Raw genomic sequence first — 22676 nt, forward strand, 5'->3', positions numbered from 1 at the left:
CTTTTTTAGTTAATTAATTAAAAATAGTACTGCAAATTATGAAGCGCAAAAATAAAACACAGTTTTTGAGGAAAGTCGACCAATGCCCTATGCGGTAATTCTTATGGCAGACTTTAGGCCATGAACAAAATATTTCCTAGTTCCTGGATAAACCCACCTTTGCACGGGGTTGAAGTACATGGCACTGGGTGAAGATGGACAGACATATTTTTGAATGTTGAATATTCAAGGTTATAGCTGTCATAGTTTAGAAATCCTGCATCTGAAGATGGGTTCGAGAAGGGGTCTTTTCGGTGGCAGGCATACGTTAAAGAGAAAATCTCTTAACATTTATTTATATTATGAAATAGGGAAAGATAATTCTTACTACTGATGTTAGAATTGTATTTTCTTAATTCGTAATGAAGCAAAATATAGAACTTCATTTTTTTTTTTTTTTGATGAGCAATTGGAGATTGTGCAAATGTAATTAACTAGTGCACGGCAATCAATTTTATTAAAAGTCGGAAGTTATAAAGTTAAGACCCTTTATACAATTGAAAGGAAATTAAATAAAAGATTGACTCTTACTGAGTCAAAGTTTAGAGGAAAGATGCAAGACTGAAGCTGAATCTGCTGAACGACTTTAGTGGAAATGGTTTTTGAGAAGCAGAAAGTAAGCCCTCTCAAGCAGTGGCAAAGAAGAAAAAATGGGGGAGGCAAGTCTGGAAGCCTCTGTCCTGTTCATAAAATTATAAAACTGACCCAACAATGAAAGGAACTGTCATCTGTCCTGTGTTAGGGAGTGCAGGGTGATTTTACTTCCTCCAGGGTCCCTTGTTAAAGGGTAGGGGAGAGAAGGGAGAGTGCTAAAATAATGCCTATTGGCTCCCAATGAATTCATATAATGCTTTTGTCTCATCAGTGCAATTGCCTTGATAACCAAGAATCTATAATGCTCCTGGCCCAGGACAAGCAATCTCTGTCCCAATCCTGAAACTGAACGCAGAAGCTAATGTGGAACGGTGGGACAAGTTTGCAAATAAACCTTCAAGGAGTCATGTGGTCAAGGCTGTAAATGCTAAGGGATAGCTCCTCAGCAGGAATTGAGGGAAATTAGTTAAATTTGAGCCTTATCATTTTCATATTATCTCTCATGACATTGCTACCTATTAATTCTATGGGGAGGTCTCTTGTTAGCTATAACGAAGGTTTTTATCTCTTCTGCTGAGTCATATAAATTCTGTGTCAAGATCTTAAAATCATATTTGGAGTCTTGTTTGTCTTTATTAACTAAGAAAATATTTTGCTAAATATAGAAGAGGCAGAGGGCTCAATACCACATAGAAATAGCAGCTTCCAAAAGCCTGGTCACAGAATTTAGGCACGACTATGAAGAATCACACAAATATGGTCTACATTTCGTCCTTACAATTCTCAGTCTAAAATTAGCCAGCTTCATCCTACTGAACTTAGTGATTGTCATAAAAAGGTTGTGATAAGACATTTTGTATCTATTGGAATGTTAACTCCTTAAGGGCAAGAATAGCATTTTATGTCTTTTTACCCTTCTGCTGTTGCCACCTGCCCTCAGCCTAGCTCAAGGCTTGGTTAGTTAACAAGAAATGAATGAGTGAGCAGCTTGATAATGCAACATAGAGCTGTAGGTGTATGTCTCGTACGTAAGATATATGACATATCTAAGAGCTGGAAAGCACGTTTAATCCAGGCACAAAACTATTTCTTTTGAATAGCATAGTTTTTGTTATCTATTTATATCAAATGTGAACATTTTAAGTAGGATATATATTCTAATCTTTAATTTTCCAGAGCAATCATTAGCCCCTGTTTATACAAAATAGGAAACGAAGATTTCATGAGGCCTTGAGAGCATGAGTTTCAGTTTAAAATTGGCCTAAAAAGAAGATATCCCCAGATACAGTGTATTGTTAATTGAGGTTTTCTTATGCTGGCTTATCCTCTCTTTAATAACGCTCATTCTCCTCTCTCCCTCTCTCTCATCTTTGTCTCACTCCTACCACTCCGTTTTAAAAAGTAAGACAGTACCCCTGATTGTTGAGAGGTAATATATGTGATAATTCAATATCTAATGAAAATTTATTTAATGCTTTATGTTTCTCAGAAATATTTGTATTTTAGAGGACAAAGAAAAAGAAATTGCCTATAATACATGCCTGACACTGAAAAAGATACTTTATAAACATTTTATTAAAAACTTGCATCAATCTTCTGAGGAAATGGAATCTTTGAAATGTCAAGTCCATAGTCATATGGTCCATGAGAGAGAGATCTGGAATTTGAACTAAACTTGCGCTGGAGGTAACATGGGGTATGGCTTCCAAGGTTTGGGTTGGAATCTAGATTATTCCTAGCCAGAATGACTTAACCCTCCAGTGTTTCCTTTTTAAAGAAATTAAATTTCTTTAAATTTAAATAATCTAGGGCATACCTGCATGACTTTCTTATAATCTTTGATATGAGCTTTAACATCTAAGATGTGAACTTTATTTTTTTTAACTTGTCATTGGCATAATAAAATACATTTTTTATCACTTTTAGATAGTAGGAAAAGTATCAGCTTTTCAATTTTGACAAATTTGTTTTTCTCTTATGAAGTAAATTGTGTGATATATAAATTATATCTCAATAAAGCTGTTATTTAAAAAATCATGTTAGTGGGAGAACCTATGACCATGTGCTGCCTATTAGCTGTGTGTCCTTATGTCCCTATAAGTCATAGATTTTTCATTTACAGAACTAAAATACTAATGTCTACCATATATGACTGTAGAGGACTGAATGAAATAACCTACTGGCCCATAGTAAATGATACTTTCTTGTCCTTTTCTCTGTGTCTTGGTTACTTCTAATAAGTATATATCTATGAAATATTATATGTGTCATAGAGAGATATGAACAAATGCAATCTCTAGAAAATGTCATGGTCTATTATTTTTTATACCCTCCTAACAATAAGAAATGACAAATGGACAAAAAAACTATGTCAATATACAAGGGTCATGCACAATAGATTTTGAGTTTTTTTCCCCCAAGATTTCTTTCTATTTGTATAACATATTTTTACTTTTTTACACACATGCAATGTCTTTGAAATATATTGATCATTTAGGTATACATCTCCTTATGCTTGAACATCCTATTCACTTAATTTCCTTATCATCAGTGGCTGCTGAATCAATGGCAACAAAGAGGAAATCAGCATTACAGATAGAGGGGCAAAGCAAAAGGTATGAAAGGAAGCCCTTTTTATTAACTTTATTGCTTTCTGTTTTGGTTTCTTGCTTCTCTCAGTATTCTCAGATTTTCCCATGTGGACAAGTGAGAAGAGAAGATGTCATCTCTGACTCCAATGATGCATTATTATATAAATTACCATGATGATACCAGGAACCCCAGAAAAAAGAAGAGGACCTGCTTATATAACCTCTGTACTCTGTTATTGAGAACAATATCACCTCACTGTCATCATTCTCATTGTTAAAATAACTTACTAATTTTTTTTGCATGTATTAGGCACTAGGATAAATATATCATATACATTTTCTCAATTCTAAAACAACACTATCTAAATATATTTTTTCACATTGGCTAATTTGCATTTGGAGAAAGTGAGGCTTAGCTTGGTTAAGCAACCCAATCTGAAGGCACACTGTTGAGTGAGAACTTGGAGTCAGGTCTGTTTGAGTCCAACAATCTGTATGCTAAACCTCTTAAACTGCTTTTAAATTTCGACAATGCAAACTTTAATTACATTTCAACAGATCCTTGTTTATAGATGTGAATGTTTATCCAATGGAGTAATCTTCCCAAGATCTCTGAAAGAAAAAAGAGGACATATTGTTTGGATATTAAACACATATCTGAGCAATTTCAAGTGCTCGCTCTCACATAACTTATCCAAACGCTCTACCTACATGATGTAGTGGAACACATACTGACATCGCACTCAACTAAAGCAATATTTCTATCTTATTTTGGCTACAGTTTCCTTATCTGTGGACAAAAGAGATGAGGGTTAAATGATTATCATAGGTTTGTTCTGGGTCAGAGGCTCTTCTTTTAACCTTTTATATTTTTTAAATAAAAGCTTTATTGAGATATAATTCGTATACCATCAAATTAGCTGATTTAAAGTGCACAGCTTAGTAATCTTTAAAACATATTCACAGAGTTGTGCGACCATCACCACTATCTAATTTTGTAACATTTCCATCACCTCATTACCAGTCACTCCCCATTCCTCCCTTCCCTCAACCCCTGGCCACCACTAACCTACTTTCTGTCTCTATGGATTTGTCTTTTCTGGACATTTTATATAAATGGAATCATGCAATATGTGGTATTTTGTGACTGGCTTCTTTTATTTAGTGTTTTCAAGGGTCATCTATGCTCCAGTACTTCATCCTTTCTATTGCCAAATACATTTGTTTACCCATTCACCAGTTGATACATATTTGGGGTGTTTCCACTTTTTGGCTATTAAAAATAAAGCTGCTATGAGCATTCACGTACACATTTCATGTGAACATATGTTTCTATTTCTCTTGAATATATATCTAGGATTGGAATTGTGATGCCATATGGGAACCTTATTTTTAACATTTTGAGGAATTGCCAAACAGTTGTTCTTGTGGGCCAGGTTAGTTAGTAAGGAATTCTCAGTTTTTGCTTACCTGGAAATTTACCATTTTCTCCTTCATTTTTTAAGGATAGTTTTGCTGGACATTGGATTCTTGTATGACATTCTTTTATTTCACCTTAAATATGTTATCCTACTACCTTCTCACCTAGTTATTTCCATGTAGAAGTCAGCTATTAAGCTTGTTGAAGCTTATTTGCAATTAAACTGATTTTTCACCATAAAATTGTTAATTTTATTGAATTTTGAATCTATAAAATTTCACTGTTGATAAAAAAACTTAACCAGGGTATCTGACAGATTCTTAATACTAATTGTAATTAAGATAAAAAATGTATCTACTGATTTTTGCAGTGATTTTGAATTATTATATTGGTTGTCTAAAACAAATTTACATGGATAATAGACTCATGCTGTTTGATTCCTGTATTAGGCAACTTTTATACCTAAGCTGAAAAAGTTTGAGGAGATGTAATACATTTTAAATGAACTTGAAAACTTACATGTATTTATAAGACAAACAAAAGCAGTGTAATATACAAATGAATAAGAAATAAGCTTGGTTGAAGTGCCATTCTCTAACTAACAAGGGTTACTGGTCCAGTCTGCCCATGAGGAGGTAGCAAAACTCTGATTTGACAACTCCGATTGCTATTGTCACTTGGGGTCCATCAGGTTCATGAATCTCATCCTAATATTCATTTCGAGGAGTTATTTAAAAAACGTAGTATTGTGTAATGGTATTAAATAGCACTGAGAATGAATGAAATGGATTTAGGAGTGATTATCCATGTGGTCAAATTACAAATAATGGACAACGCTGTTAACTTCCAATCTCATCTTACTGGTAAGTCTTACCTGTGGCTGAGGAAATTGCCTTAGACATAGCTCTCTTTGGAGAAAACATACATCTCTGTGTCAGTTTTGGTCCTTAGCTGCGCCCCACTCTGTACCATATTAGAAAATATTTTGTACCAGAAAGGGTATTTTTTTGAAATTTTAATATTTTATTCCTTGAGACTGTCTTCCCACTGTCTATCATATTCATTGTTTATTCTTGACTTGCATTTCACCTTTTCCACTTATTAGTGTAATCTTGAAGACTTCGTTTAATCTTTCTGGACTTAGAATTTTCCTTTATAAACTATGAATCACATGATTATAGTATATATTAAATGAGATAATGTATGTAGAACGTTTAGCACATTGCTTGTAATATAACATAATATAATAAATATAATAAATTTATATATATTTATTTATAATTTATAATATATATAATAAGCATCCTTGAATGTTCATTTGTCAGTCTTATGTTAAATCTTTTATGCATAAATGCATACTTTTACTTTGCTTCTCCAACTGCTACCATATTCTGTGTATACCTGGCTACTTCAGAGGACCATGTGATGTTGCTACCGATAATATCTTCTCTAATTTACTTTCCAGTGTAACTTGAAGTGATGTTTTACCCAGAAATTGTTCTTTTTTTCTATTTGTCTGATTTTCTGAATTCTCGGCTATAAGTGAGACAATTTTTACAGCAGAGTCTTGCTTTTTATAGAAAGGAGCAGATTCCAGAAACAGTTGTTGGGAAATAACTATCACGTTCTATGCTCTTTACACATCTTGTCATACATTATCCGCTGAAGAAACTTATGTGAATGCATAATCTGCTTTGCAAATAGAAGAGTGGAAAATCAGAGAGATAAAATAGCTTATTTCAAAAATCACACTAAGAAGTAAACAGAGTAGTCATAGGTCTTGCTTAGTTCCAAAGTCTCTACTTTCCCACAACTTGTAGGAAAAGTGGAGGACTCAGTCCTACTACTCATGTCCCACTTGGCATGTAAATCCTATGACTACAGTGTTGGGTTTTGCCTGACACCCTATCCCAGTGTCTAGGACAGTGCCCGACACACGATCAGGAGTCTTTGAATGTGGATCAAAAAATTAGTGCCAACAATGAATTTAACATTTTACTCTGTAATTTACCTTTAAATTCTACTGTATAAAATAGCAGCCATCATAAATTTAGACTTTTTATTCACAAGCTGTTGACACGAGTTTTATATTTTTCTCCACCTTTTGTCCTAGGGTCATTTCTTAGAATGAGATGACATTTAAGAAATCACTAATCAAAAAATATTGTACATGTAATCTACAGCAGAAAATGATAAAGCTTCGCTGTGGTGCTTTATATTGCTTGATAAAAAGAAATTCACTTTTAAGTGATCACCTCTTCTTAATTAGTCTCATGGTTAAGGTAAATTAAAAATAACACATCAATGAAGTTACAAAATAATGGAAAATTAAGGACTTGCAAAGTTACTTGCAAATAGTGATCTATGCATTTTGGGGAACACCAAGGGTGTAACCAAATCATTCAAAAAGGATACATGCGTACTGAATTTATTGGAATGGAAAAAGCTAGGAAATTACTATGTATAATGGGTCGTGTAAGAAAGCAGTCACCATGGCAACTATGGCCTCACAGACTGTGTTGAATGATAGGATTTATTTCAGCATAATCACAGTCTTTTCATATGAATCCTTTCCTATGAGACAATGAAACCGTGTAACACAGCTACACAAAGAAAATTATCCTACTTAGAAAGATTCCTCTCTTTAATATATGCTGATTGAAGTTTGAATATCAGCATTTGATGTGAATTATCTTTGTAGTTACCCTTTCAGAGACGGTTGATGAAAACATTTCATGTAAAAATCTAAATATAGTCACATCTGTGATCTGAATACAAATAAGAAAGACCGTGATATTAATGTGTGCTGTGTTTTTTCTATAGGATCATAAAATGATAACCTCTGGCTTTTCAAATAACTTAAACTTTGCTATAACAGCTAATTGAATTCTTATTATTCAGCTATTTTTTTCTTTCCATTTTTGAGTTTTCTTTAGAGATATTCAAATTCATAGCTTTCGCTGCAGAATAGTCACACTGCTTTTTCTCTAATTAGGTTATTAATAGCAAACTTGACTAATTTAAAACAAATGTTAAAGTGTACCTTTATCTCTATTTTCATTTTGAAGAAGAAGGTTTTGGTTTTCACAGAGTGAATGAACTTTTAAAATTCCAGATTCCAGTCAGCAGTTGCACATTATTCACAAATGACTGTCTGCGGACCATAACCTTATAATTATTCTGCTGAAAGACACTTTTGTCACTTGTTAAGAATAGAATGGATCAAGAGCACATCTCCCTCAGGTATTTATGTTGTCTGACATCTTGCAATATGTTTTGCCAACAGAAGGAGCTTTTCACTGAAAGGTGAAGCTTTCCTTTTTTAGTGCAATATAACTAAGAATAAAACACAGCTCAGCTCTGATTTTGGGGCCTTGGATTTTAACTCTCCCCCCGCCATAGACAATAGCATTAGGTTAGCCAGTTGCTACATCATATATTGCATTCACAACTTAGAACTGATGTCTATTTCCTCTTCCCTAAACAAGATGATATGTACGTAAAATGAAATTTACCCTAATATAATAGGCTTTCTATTAACTTTAAATTTTCTATTGAACTACTTTATACTATTAATGTAAATCATCGTGAACCCCAAGAGAAGACTTATAATTCTAAATTATTTAAAGCAATAAAAATTACTCAGAACCATTTTTGCCAAGTCAGTCCCAGAGAAAAATCTGGGGGGTGATTTTTAAACCAGGAGAAATTCTAGTAACACCATCTTGAGAAAATTTAGCTAAACCTTACTGCCTCAGATCCTGCAAAAGGGGTGTTTCATCTCTGGCTCTTAACAGACTCCTGGATTGAAAGCCCAGGGAAGAAGGCGTTGCCTTAAAATGACGACAAGGCAGGACATACGGTCCGTTCCCTAAATCGAGCCCAGTTCCAGCACACCCTGTTCCTTCTCACCCCAATAGAGGGAAAGCATAAAAGAGGCATGCAGAGTTTATATCACCTCTGTTTTTATCTCCATCTTCTGAGACAGCAGTATCAAATTTTAATTTGTGCAGTTCTACTCCACCAGCCTCTCATTCAAGCTGCATCCGCATTCTCCTAGCCCTTGTGGAAGTAGCTGAGAAGGCAGCAGGTGGCTCAGGAAGGGCTGCAGATGTGCTCCAGGATTTTTTAACTGTGCAGCTCTTTCACTGTCTGATTTCTTTTTTGATTTTAAACTGTCTGTAATTTTCAGTCTGTTCTCAGGATGTTATTTAATACTTCATTCAGCTACAACAGGACTGTCTGTCTGTAATTCTCCATATGTGCCAAACTAGGGATGAATTAAGACACTTTGATATCTTCCCCAAGCTCCACTCTTCTCCCTTATTCTTGAAGGACTAGTCTAAGTGTCGTGTGCCTTCTTTCAATCTTGCACCACCACGCAAGCTGCCGAGAGCCCCTGTCCCTTCACTTTGTTCTTAGTTGTCCCTAGGCTTACTAACTATGCAATTGTCACAGAGAAATTTCAGGCTAAATGGATCTTTCTCACCCTTGTGTCGAGGCAGCTTGGGGAAGGGTCTGAATAAAATAACACTGCTCCCCTTACCAATTTTTAACAGATTTCATGGTTTTGTGCTCCTCTGAAGTGTTGTAAACTGGAATTCATAAAATATTTTAACCCAAATACTGTTGTTTCATCAGAGTTCTCATTGCGGGGGAGAGGGGGAGAGCAGTTGATTGATAGCTGAGACTTTCTCTTCTGCCGTCTTGCTCATGTCAATTCCAATATTTCCTAATTTATTTATTTGTTTACTGATTTCCTCATTTTCACTTTTCATAATACAAACTCCAAGGAAGTAGGAAATTATTGTTCACTTTTGTATTCTATTTACCAGAAGAAGATCTGGCTTATAATACGTGCTTGATAAATATTGTCAAGGGATGGAATGTACTCTCTTTGAAAATCATGTTATTTTTGTTGTAATGGAATCCTTGCTCTTCACTTGTCTGGATAGAGCAGAGAGCTTGGAAAGTAAGGTCAAACCTGAAGCAAATCTTGAACTCATGGGATAAATCGACATTCTGTGATATTTATAGGACAGGTAGAATACGTGAACGTAAGTACGTGAACTAGAGAGAAGGTGAGTAGGAATACACAGCAAACTTTCAGTTTCCTCATCTTGGACATAGCTACCAAATATGCCATTAGTGGTAACAAAGGAAAATCCTTTTAAAATGTGATAGCAACAGCAGGTGCAAGTCCATGATTATTAGACCGCTGGGTTTATGGGGATGACCATGTTTTGGAAGATAATTTTCCTTCAAGTGGGAAGATATAGTCACATTTATCACTGCTGCTGTTTTGGTTTTTTGGTTACATAGCTTTTCACTTGCTATAAGGCTCCCAAGAGGCTGTGAGTTCACTGAAGCCAGGAGAGATTCTATCAGAATCACACAGAATTCTCACAGCACTCAATTTTTACAAAGTCTGTATGCAGGCAACCTCTGTTGTCAACTGTGTTTACTTAACATGACTTGCATCACCCATATAGTAACCCTGACAATGTGTTTTACCTGAATCTATAATTAAGTAAACAATCAGATGTGTCCAAATTGTGAGAAATTCTGCAAAACTGATGCCTGATACTCTTCAAAATATCAATATCATGAAAGAAAAAAACCTGGACACATTCTTAGATTAAAGGAGATTAAAGAGACATGGTATCTAAAGGAAATCAATAGATAACCTTTGATTAGATCCTTGATTGAAAGAAAAAGCAGCAATAAATGTCATTATTTGGACAATTAGAGAAATTTGAATAGGTATTATTGTCATATTTAGGTTAAATTTCTTGAATGTAATAATTATATTTTATTTTATTAAGGAAAATGTCCAGTTAAATATATATTTAGGGGTAAAGTTTCATGTGTTGGTTTGTCTACAAATGACTCAAAATCTTCTACTTATAGCTAAATGGGCAGGAAGGGGGAAGGGAGAGGAAGAGGGGAGAGAAAGAATGTAGCAAATGTTAAAACATAATGAATTTTGGTGAATAATATAGATATTTATTGTATGTTCTTGCTATATTTCCTTGATTAGAAATTATTATAAAAGTTTGGATGGAAAAGTAAATAAATGTTAAAAACATAAACGTGTTTTGGAGATTCTATTTGCATGAATACTTGGTTTCTTTTTGGAAGGGAGAAAAGAGGATTCACTGTATTTTGTAAACTGATGGTTCCTATAGCTTGAAAATTTTCTCCCAAATATAGTAAATTTCAAGCAAGTATTTGATATTTTTGTTATATAAAGGCATCTGAAATATGGGGGAATGTGTCATATTTAGCCATAGAACAAGTGGGTTCTGTTTCCTTGGAATTTGTAAGATATGCTTTGGGGATTAAAATTTTTATTATGAATGTAACACACAAGGGATCAATTATAGTTTGAACAAATACATTATGTAGGTTTTCTATCAGTAGAGGAGATTTTCCTGATGATTAAAGGCCATTGCAATTGCTATAGGAATATACAGATTTAGATTTATATTAAATGTTTCCATTTACCATGTATAAACATGAGTCATATTTCCCAGAGTTTCACTTAACATATTTAGGTCACTAGAAAGATATATTTTTTAATAGAGATTCCTTAAATAGAGTACATATATCCCTTTCTTAATATAAATTCCTCAAATGAAGGTATGCAGATTAAAGAGGTGTTTCATTTTTGAAAAGGCCAGCTCTCAGAAAGCACATATTGAAGGACACAGTCTCTTAGCCAGGCTACAAGCTCTCTGCGCTCTGGAACGTATGACTTTTTTCCCCAGAGGCCTGGGAAGGGCCTACTACAGAAAAGGTACTTATTAAACACTGGGTGATTATTTTAATGATTGTTTTTTATAATTTAGCGGAAATGTCATGAAATTAATAAATGAAAAAGAAATACAAAGATATGAATGTAGACAATTTCCTGTAAAATATAAATATATTTTCAAAATCATTTAGGGTATATCGTTGAGAATATAGCAATCAAAAAATAGAACTTTTATGAAGATGGTGTGGTAGGAACATTAGTTGGTCTACCGTTTAATTTATTTATTCAACAAATCTTCATTAAATGCCCACTACATGCCAGGCACTATTAAAAGTTCTGGGAATAAAGCAGGACATGGAAAAAATAAAATCCGAGCACTCATAAGGGATTAAACAAATATATGAATTACTATAAAAGTGTATCAGTTGATGATGTTTTCTTGGGAGAAGAGCAAGAAAGTTGAATAGGAAGTGCTTGGGTGGGTATGGAGGATAAGGAGTGTGGTCACAATTTTTAATGGAGATATCAGTAAGTTCTCATGAAAAAAAAAATAAGCCATTTCAACTAAAACTTGAAGGTGGTGAAATTGGAGCCATAAAGATACTGGGAAGAGTATACTAGGCAGCAAAAGCAGCAAGCACAAGGCCCTGGGGTAGAAGAGTGTCTGCCATGTTCCAGGAAAGATGAGGAGGCTAGTCAGCCTAGAGCAGAGGGATGTACAAGAGACTACACTAGTACCCCTTATCCGCAGTTTTGCTTTCTGCAGTTTCAGTTAACCGTGATCAAGTATGGTCCGAAAATATTAAATAAAAAAATTCCAAAAATAAACAATCCATAAGTTTTAAATTAAGTACCATTCCAAGTATGAAATCTCACACCATACTATGCATTCCCACCTGGCACCTGACTCATCCCTTGTTCTGGCGTGTTCACTCTGTAAACTCTCCATGCATTTTAGTCACTTAATAATCATCTTGGTTATCAAGTCAACTGTCTTGGTATCACAAGGTTTGTGTTCAAGTAACCCTGTTTTACTTAGTAATGGCCCCAAAGCTAAACTGTAGTAATGCTGGCAATTCTGATATGCCAAAAAGAAGCCCTAAAATTTTTCCTTTAAGTGAAAAGGTATCTATGCATAGAAAATAACACAGCATATGTTATACAGGTTTCAGGCAACCACTGGAGGTCTTGGAAAGTAGCCCAGGGGTAAGGGAGGACTATTGTAATAAGAAGTAATATCAGCGAGATAGGTGGTGGGGTGAGAGAAGGAGGCTGGGCTACTGTAAGGAATCTGGCTTTGAATGAATGCTTATCTGAGTTCTCAGTTTATATACAAAATTGATTACAATGTTTTCTCATTATTTTAATATGCAAAATTATGTATATTAGTAGATAAAGAATAAAGTCATTCATAATACATTTAAATAAGTCCTATTTTTCTTTAACAAATATTTTAACGATGAACTTAATTTCAAAGCAATGTCTGTTTTGTGTAAATGAAATAAAAATATTACTTTAAAAATGTATCCATTCATTTCTTCCAAATTATTTTCTATATAGTTGACAACAATTTTGTGCCAGAAGAGTAAATGAGATTCTCTTATAGTTATGAAGTGTTTAGGAATTTCAGTATGGAGAGAATCACATATGAAAATCTGTCTATATAAAACCATAAAAAAGACACGTTTTCAGGACTTTGAAGGACTAATTTTACTCCAGTAATTATTGCAAGGATTAAGATATCCTTTGCGTCAATAATTCACACATGCTTCATTTAAAGCTGGCGATTCATTTCTATTTGCACTATTTGTGTGAAGAGATTATACCTTGTATTACTTTTTAATTTTTTTAGATTTTATTTATATATTTCACTTGCCGTTCTTTATTTCATTTATTTGCAAAGACTCCATTTTTCATGATATAATGATCTAGTAGTCTTCCTGTTATTGATTTATTATTGTTTATTTATTAACACAGCCTATTTCTGTCTTATGTGTTTTCTAATCTTATGGCTTACTTGTAGTTATAATTTTATTAATCTCTTCTCTTTTGTTTTCCTTTATTTTGTTTGCCTTATACTAAGTTGGTGAATGAGTTTAAATAATTGTGGTCACTCTTGTTTATGGATATAAATGCACAAAACTTTGAACTTTTCAATGGAAGTACTGTTTTAGTTTCATTTCATTGATTTAGATATTTATATTTTATGTGTCAATATGGGTTCATCAATTCTGGTACTCTGAAAAAGTAAATCTTAAAGAATCCTTGAGCGAATTATTTTTTGTTTATCCTTTCAGAAAAAAAATTAAAAAGTAAAGTCTTTAATAAAAAAATAAGATAAGGAATAAGTTAAAGCGTGAACGTGGGAATAGTTCTGGGTGCCTAAGCTCTCTATATGCAGATGTCCTTAGACTAAGAAAATTAAGATATGGTGGTCTAAAGTTGAAACATTTAGATTTAATTAAAAGTTATAATATATTCTGATTTAATCTGAGATAGTACTTTGGTGCTTATATTGAATTTGAGAAATCTCACGTTTCTTGTTTTTATAGTAATACGAAACTACACAAGGGTACCTTGCTAAGGTACAACATGGTGGCTACTAAAAATTATCTCTAAGATACAAATCATTATCTACAAAGCACTGACTTAATCACTTAAAACCTTGATTGAAGCTTGAGAAGATGCTTGAAATATTGTGGAGCTTAAACATTATCAAAACCATTTATGACTACAGCTGTACTACAATTGTGTTTAAAGCACTCTTTGTTATAGAAACAGCAACTCATTGGCAGGGAAAAACGTTGAGAGAAATGATATAAATGCGCCAGCAAAAACATCTGTTAAACTCATAATTTTATGAGATAATTTAGCTGTATGGAATTAAAATAAGTTTTTATTAATATCTTTTAATAAATTGTCAATAGATTATACCACATGTTACACAGATATATAGTCTTTTACTGAAATAAACATAATGCCTTTTTAAAATTCAAAATTATATTTAAATGTGTTATTTCAGTCTTTTAATAATTAAAGAACAGCTTATAAATAATCTTTGTAGTTTTACCTTCAAACTGAATACTTTTTTAGGTTTATCAACAGATTTGTGCATAGTAAAAGAGGGAGTACCTTAGAAGTGTTGGTTAAAAGAAAATTTCTAACTTCTGACTTAGTCCTCTGTACTCTACTTGTTACAGATAAAGAGAAAGTGAACACACTGTAATCACTTGGCTTTTCCTATTATGTACTCCAAAACTAAGGGTAAAGCTCATTTTATTATTTTTTGCTTAAACATATCTTTTGGTAAGAGACATCTCTATTGTACAATAACACTAAAATAAATGAAAGTTGAAAAACTTGAAACAAATTATCCATTTAAAACCACTCTTTTTAATAGAAGTGGAGCCTTCTGACAGATTTTTTCTATTCCTGATCTGAACTAAGGAAATAATTTATATAATTGACAATTAAATTTAGGCACTCACCACAAATATGATGGTTTACTTATTTTTTTTAAAGACTATTATTTAAGAGGAGTTTTAGTTTTACAACAACATTGCAAGAGAGCTACAGAGATTGTCCATGTATCCTTTGCCCCTAATTAATGCCGGGAGGGAGGGAGGGCGGGAGGGGAGGGCGGAGGGAGGGAGGAGGGAGGGAGGGAGGGAGGGAGGGGAGGGGGGAGGGAGGAGGAGGGAGGGGGGAGGAGGGAGGGAGGGAGGGAGGGAGGGAGGGAGGAGGGAGGGAGGAGGAGGGAGGGAGGGGAGGGAGGAGGGAGGGAGGGGAGGAGGGAGGGAGGGAGGGAGGGAGGGAGGGAGGGAGGGGAGGGCTGGAGGGAGGGAGGGAGGGAGGGAGTGAGGTGGGGGGGAAGGAGGTGGGGAGAGGGAGGAGGGAGGGAGGTGCGGATGGAAGAAGCGACGGAAGTGCCTTCGTAAGGGAATCTTCCTTCCTTCCTTCCTTCCTTCCTTCCTTCTTCTTCTTTCTTTCTTTCTTTCTTTCTTTCTTTCTTTCTTTCTTTCTTTCTTTCTTTCTTTCTTTCTCTCTGTCTCTCTGTCTCTCTCTCTTTTTCTCTCTCTCTCAACTAAGGACAAATCTACACTGACATATCATAATCACCCAAAGTTTATAGCCTACTTTAGGGTTTACTCATAGTGGTATACATGCTATGGGTTTGGATAAATGTATAATGATATATATCCTTCATTATAATGTCATATGGAGTTATTTCATTGCCCTAAAAATACTCTGCGCTCTGCCTATTTGTCTGTTTTCTCCAATATCACCCCTGGCAACTACTGATCTTTTTACTGTCTGCACATTTTTGCCTTTTCGACAATGTCCCATAGTTCTAATCATGCAGAATCATGCAGTATACAGCCTTTTCAAATCGGCTTCTCTCACTCAGTAATAAGCATAAATGCTTTTAAGTTTCTTCCACGTGTTTTCATGGCTCAAAAACTCATTTTCTTTCAGTGCTGAATAATATTCTGTTCTCTGGATGTGACACAGTTTATATATCCATTCACCTACTGAGGGACATCTTGGTAGCTTCCAAGTGTTGGCAGTTATGAATACAGCTGCCATAACCACCCATGCACAGCTTTTTGTGTGGCCTGGAGTTTTCAATGCCTGTGGGTAAGTTCAAAGGAGTGCAATTGCTGGATCATATGGTAACGGTATGTTTATCTTTGTAAGAAATTGCCAAACTATCTTCTAAAGTGGCTGTGTCATTTTGCATTCCACTGGCAATGGGGGAGACTTCCTGTTGCTCCACAGCCTCACTGGCATTTGGTGTCGCCAATGTTTTAGATTCTGGTTACTTTACTAGGTGTGTAGTAGAGTTTATTTCTTTTTAATACTATTGGGATATTCTTATAAAATGACAACCAATTACTTTCCAAGATATTTATGTATTATGAACACCGTTTTATTACTTGTCAAATCTCTTCTTTTTTTTTGAGAATGGAGCCAAATTTGAGCTTTAGAGCCTCATGTTAGAATCCAGATCTAGTAAAGACCACATTGGGCACATTGTCCAAGTATATTTTTAATTAAGTGAGATCACTATTTGTTCTATAAGGATTTTGCAATGATCTAAAGGAGAAAAGCCCATGCAGTTTGTCAAAAGTGATACAATCAGCAATACTGCTGTGGAATAAAAAACAAGTTAGGATAATAAGGAATCCAAAGTAGGTGTGTAAAGAAAGCCTCAAAGGGGCATTCTTCATTTGAAATCTGATTTTTATTCAGAAGCTGTGGTTCACAGATCACTGCTTTTTATTAAAATGAATCTAATAATATTTTTATGAAATTAATACACTGATATTTAGAACAATCTGTGTTAGAAGTACAAAGGACCCAGAAGAAATCAAAGATGACTCCAGAGTTATGAGTCTTGAAAGTGAGTCCTGTCCCCTAGTCTAGAAGGGAATCCTCTAGGTACCCCAGTTTCTTCCCTGATTTCAACCTGAGGGACTCATGTACATGCCTGTCCCTGTCTTCCCCCTGGAATCCGATGTGGAGACACAAAAGTAGTGTGTGTGTGCATTGAGCACTGGAAGGTAATGCACCTTTCATGGCCAGGATGGTGGTTGAGAACCCTGTACATTGATGGAACACAGGGAAAAGTTATCAGAGGAAAGAAGAAGAAAACAGATAAAAAAGAAAAAAAAGATCAGGAGGCCAAAGAGAGAGGGAGAGGGAGAGAGACAGAGACAGAGAGACAGAGAGACAGAGAGACAGATATAGAGATGACTACCTTGGTTTCTGGTGTTTAATGTCTTTGTTTTAGTTCACCTGTAGCATGTACAAGCACTGGGCTCAATTCTAGGCATATGAAAAAAAGTACAAGATATGGTGTTTTAACCTCAACAATTTCCAATGTAGTTTGGGAGCTAGAATATACACATTAGATATTATCCCCTATAGTGAGCAACAGGCAAAATAATAGTGTAGATAAGTCTGGAAAGTCTTTGGTGCCGTAGAATGGGGTGGTTATAGGCAAGAGCTTTTATTGTGGTTCTTGAAAGAAGAAGTGGATGAAACAAGGGAGGGCAGGCTAAACGAATTTAGGATTGGCTAGTTTCAATAATAAAATAAAATAACATAATTTATATGTAAGGTAAGTGAGAAAATCTGAAGCAAGGGCAAGAACACAAGGGTCTTCTCTGCCTCTCAAGGGGGTTCCCATAATGAAGTAGCCACGAGCAGCCTCAAATAAAGGTAGCAACATGCTGAGTTTGGCCAGGGAGTCAGAAAGAGTTGCTAGGGTCCCCCCAGAATCTCTCCCAATATTCCCTTTGTGATTGATGAAGTCTGTTTCTGGGGCCCATTTGATCCCTGTCTGCTCTTCCTCAAGCTGATAACACAACTTCTATTGACTAAGGCAGAGAGTGGGAGAACCTAGCTTTCTCACACTGTGATTTACTCTGATACATTCCCACTCTGCTCCCTCATGCCTTAGTGCCCTTAAAGAGACAGATACTATCTACTAAAGACCAAAATGTACCATACATTTTTTTTTTACATGGCTATAGCTCCATACAGAAAGAGCAAAACTTGTATTTTTTCTTCTTTTATATAAAAATACCACCCAAGTAGTTACTTAATTTCAGGGTAAGGACTTAGAGAGCTTTATATTTTAGAGCTAACAAATAGTGAAAGAGCCCTTTCAGGAATTTTTGCTCGAAGGCAAATTTCTTTCAGGTTTTATAAAACATATTAATTTGGTGTCAAGCAAAAAAGATGAAGCATATACATTTCCATCAAGAATACTCATGGGCTCCTTGTTAGGTTCTGAGGCTTGACACATGCTTTCTTTAACAGCACCTTTCAACCTGGGGCCTTTAGTCACTGCGCAGTTGTTGTCACCTGGCAGATATACTTATTATCTTCTTTTTGCATCTAGAGAACTTGAGACACATGGGTTTCTTCCCTGGAGCTGCATTAATTTTTAATCTCTGAAAATAGCTAGTATTTACTGGCTACTTTACATTCTTTGTGTCAAAAGAAACCAAAAATTATAGGTGCGTCCATCACTTCTACCACTCCAAATTATGATTCTTATTCCTAATTTCCAAGTAGATCATTACAAGGTGAACTCTAAAAATGGAAAGGGCTTTTCATTCTTTTTTAAAGTTTGTATTTAGTCACACTGAATGTATTATATGTTTAAATGCATTTGTATCTTGCAGAGTGCTGTTATTTTAATACAGTGTAAGAATATGGATTTCAATCCCAAAGAAATGTGTTCTATTTATTATTATTGCACATCTTCCCTTTAAAAAAATATTTCTTCTTCCCCTATTTTGAGGATATTCATCAATTAATTTTTTTTTTCCTTTATAAAATGCATTCCTCACCCACCAAAGTTTTGAAAGAGCATCTGCAGCTGTCAGGAGAAGGTGTTGAGGATGGACTGTGAGAATAAGGGCATTATAATAGAATTTAACAGCTGGAGAGCGGCTGCATTTATTAGGAAGTGTTTTTCTAATGAGCTATGCCACCTCAACACCCAGCTGCTTTCCTCAGACTGAACTTAGAGAATACGAAAGTGAGCCTACTGCACAAACTCACTCAGATTCATCTCTCCATCTTTCTTCTTTTCATTTATTTCAAGTCTCTTGATCTATGGCCAGATGTCACACTTAGTGAGCAACGAAACTGTAATAAATGATCCTCAGTCAGTTTACCCAAGGACTGTGGCAGTCCCAGTTCTACTTGTGGACACCAATCCTATGAAATAGGTTGGTGGCACTTGTATTTCTTTGTGCAACTAATCCAAGACTTGACAAAAAAGTAAATTCTAAATATTAGTATGTAAGAAGGATATAAAAATGGTAAAAAAAAAAATTGTGATTAAATGTATTCTATAATAAATTTGTGATTTTCTAGGAAAAAGCAATTACCAACATTGATTCAAGAGAGCTAGCACTATCTGTAGATGATATGAATATCTATCTCAAAAATCTAGAATCTACTGTACAACTATTCCAATTAATAAGAGGGTTTCATAATACAAGATCAACATAGATAATAAGTAACTTTCACATATATCTATAATGATCACTTAAAAATAAACGGTGTGGGGCAATTGGCTGTTAATCTAGAAAATTAGATTACAGTATCATTCATGCACTTATACACAATCCAAGTCAATGAAATAGTTGATTAAATTATATGAAATTATAAAAAATCAGAAGAAATATAGAAAAAAGATTTTATTAAAATTACAGTGGGAATGCTTCCTGCCATATTTACAATAAATAAAAGAATATGAATAAGATAATGGTAATTATTCTCATATTTGCTTGGGATAGATTTTAATTTCCCCACTTTTTTTTTTTTCTGCAGCTTCAAGCCTGACCCTTGATAGGTGAGTTATAAAGAAAAACTAAAAAAAGACCAGGTTTAATCTAAATTGCAGAAAGTAAGTGAAATATTAAATTTTATCTGCTAACTTTTACGATTTCTCTCATGCAAGCAGCCCTTTGCCAGCAGTAAGACAAAAATGGCAACGTCTAGAGAAAGTTCCATTTGGGTGTTTTCTTGGCTAGTAAGGATTAGAAATTTATTTACCAGTCTGGAAAAGTAAATATATTCTTAAAACTCGTTTGCCTTTTGAACAACTTCAAATAATTTTATCAATGTAGATTTGACCAAATAAAATTCAGGTATAAAAATGGCCATTAAGATTGTAATAGTTTGTCTTCCTTTGATAACTAATGCCTGTTTTTATTGTTGTTGTTGTTTACCCAAAGTGGTAACAATGTGAGTTTCTAAATCTGTTGTATAACTTTGGAGTTCTTCTATTTGTTCCTTTTTCCATAAGGGATTATTGGTTGCTAGTCATCACAGAGATAGCCTTCTATTTCAAATTGAACCTCTTGAAGTAAAATAGAATAAGTTTGCCTCAAGGTGGAGCTCTTATGTTTTCAGAAGTGAAAATGGTTTGCAGCACTTTTGCCTTATTCTAGAATTTTGTTATAATCCCGAGGAAAAGTTTCTCCTGTTTTTAATAAGAAACGACAGATTGCCATCTCTTCTCTTCTTTTTTTTATCTTATTCTAGATGACAGTGATTAATGTTAAAGTTACAGTATATGATGACCCACCGGAGTCACTGTCTGTCCTTCCATTGTCTGCTCAAGCTGACACAGGCTTTTCCCAAGGTATCTGTTATGCATCATGTTTTGGTGCAGCAGGCTGCATAAAAATCATACAAACACACACATAAAGCTGCCTAAACCTAAATTTGCCTTTATCAGAACTTCCAAACACGTGATAGGTTATAAAGAAAGTTGTGTGTGTTCCTGGTTGACCTAATTAGGCCTCTTTTAAACAATTATGGTAGATTTCCAAATCAACGTGATCCTTGATATAGTAAACTCTAATATCATAGTTTTTTTGTTTGTTTGTTTTTGATCTTAACAGAACTAGTCTTATCAGTAAATACTAGCAGCTGAGGTAAAAAAAAAAATGTCAGCACAATAAAAGTAAGCAACATAAAGCTTAATTCATCAGATTAGAAAAAAAGCAAAATTATAGTAATTCTTGGAACAAAAAAGTCTTTAAGGAATTTTTATATTACTATTTTTAGTTTGAACTATTAAATCTAAAATGTAATTTCTACTCAAAAGGTATAAATACCACACAATATATTTCTTTGCCACAATATTTTGTGGCTATCTGAGCTGATGGGAAAGTCTCATCTAGTAATTTTTAGATGCTTTTACTTCAAAGACTATTCTCTTTTTAAACGAAGACTGCTTATGTTTTATACCCAACCGCCTCCTCATTTTTTTAATAGATAAAAGATTTTGTAAACTATAAAGTACTACATATGGAATTACCGTTACACTGTAGTAGAAATTATGCTTTCTATAGCATGGATAGGACAGTCATTAAGTATAGTAATTAATATGTCCAATAATTGTGACAACATGCCAAATTATGAAAAATTTTGAGCATTCTGCTCATAATAAAGTGACATTTATTGAAGATAGCATATTATTAAAAACAAGAATTCTTAGGTGCTATGTGACATCATTAAACTCTCATATACATATAATTTTAATGCTTTTGAAAAACAGCTAAATGCCAAGACACGGTTTTCCAATGCATTGATCCCAAAGCTTCGTGATATGTTCTGGGTGGACCATGAATTAAAGGGAATGGCAAAGGGATGGAGCAACTTAAAAGAAAAAGGAACAGAGCTTCTGGTTGTCTCTCAATTGCCTGATACTGGTCCTTTCCTAAGAGATACAAATAAAACATATTTGCTCAAAAATTGAGTCCAGATATAGCCTGATTTACAATTTACACCTTACCCTTATGCTCATTATACTTTTATTCTATTTTGGCTACTAGGTTAATATCTTTAAAAATCAAACTGGAATTCAATACATATTTCCCTAATGATATTATTCTAGTTTTAACCATGTTGAATTATTGTCACATACACATAAAAAATTTAAATTAAACTCTAGAAATTAAAGTTTAAAATATTGCACTGCTACTTACCTCAAGGTTGCTGAATCACTCATAATGATATCTATGGCACTTGTATTATATAGTTCATTGTCAAACCAGAAATCTCCCAAAAACCTACCAAAGTCTGAAGAAATCTTGACTTTCAAGGAAAATGAATCTGATAATAGATTCCACAGAACTTGAAATCTCACAGTGATTCAATGAACTTATCATTCAAAAGAACATTCTGCTATCTAGTATTTTACAAAATAGAATAGATGCTCTTTTAACCCCTAATAAAACTAAGGTAACTTTCTTATTCCAAATCAAATTATTCTAAGTTTGTATTTTTATATTCTTTCCTATATCCTATAGCAGTGCTGTTCAATATAACTTTCTCAAGTAAGAGGAGGTGCATCTGGTGTGGGGGAGAGAAAGTGAATGGTCTCTACAGAGTTTCAGGTGTTTTGTTGAATAGCTACAGAGTTTCAGGTGTTTTGCTTCTTACGCACTCAGTAGGGTATAAATAGGCTGTGCAAAATAAACTCATGGCTGCAGTATTGACTGTGAGCCCTCCTGAATCTTTCTCTTGTCTCTGTCTTTTTCTTAATCCTCACTCCACCTCTCAGGTGCTGTTCGACCTAGGCCGGCTGGCTCCAGCAAGAAATCAATGCAATTAAGATACAAAATTAAAAGCGAAATCAATAAAAGCAAAACCTGGTTCTTTTAAAAGAACAATAAAAGCAATAAGCCTCTTGCTAAACCAAGTAAGAAAAAAGAAGACACAAATCATAACAGAAATG

At 34.4% G+C, this 22676-nt stretch overlaps 1 long non-coding RNA gene across 3 annotated transcripts in view; it reads left to right on the forward strand.

Moving 5' to 3' along the window:
* LOC107507552 overlaps positions 1 to 22404 on the forward strand; it is a 40035-nt gene extending 17631 nt beyond the window's left edge. Inside the window, exons 1-3 of one of the 3 annotated variants that reach the window (XR_001596180.2) lie at positions 13446 to 14665; positions 15878 to 19149; positions 19757 to 22404. This is a non-coding gene — a long non-coding RNA (uncharacterized LOC107507552). Of the gene's footprint in view, positions 1 to 13445; positions 14666 to 15877; positions 19150 to 19756 lie in introns of those variants that run through there. The other 2 variants (XR_001596178.2, XR_001596179.2) reach the window with 2 other exon arrangements.
* Positions 22405 to 22676: the final 272 nt, after the last annotated feature.

Source organism: Rousettus aegyptiacus, unplaced genomic scaffold, assembly GCF_014176215.1.
Source record: "Rousettus aegyptiacus isolate mRouAeg1 unplaced genomic scaffold, mRouAeg1.p scaffold_m13_p_16, whole genome shotgun sequence".
Lineage (NCBI taxonomy): Eukaryota > Metazoa > Chordata > Mammalia > Chiroptera > Pteropodidae > Rousettus > Rousettus aegyptiacus.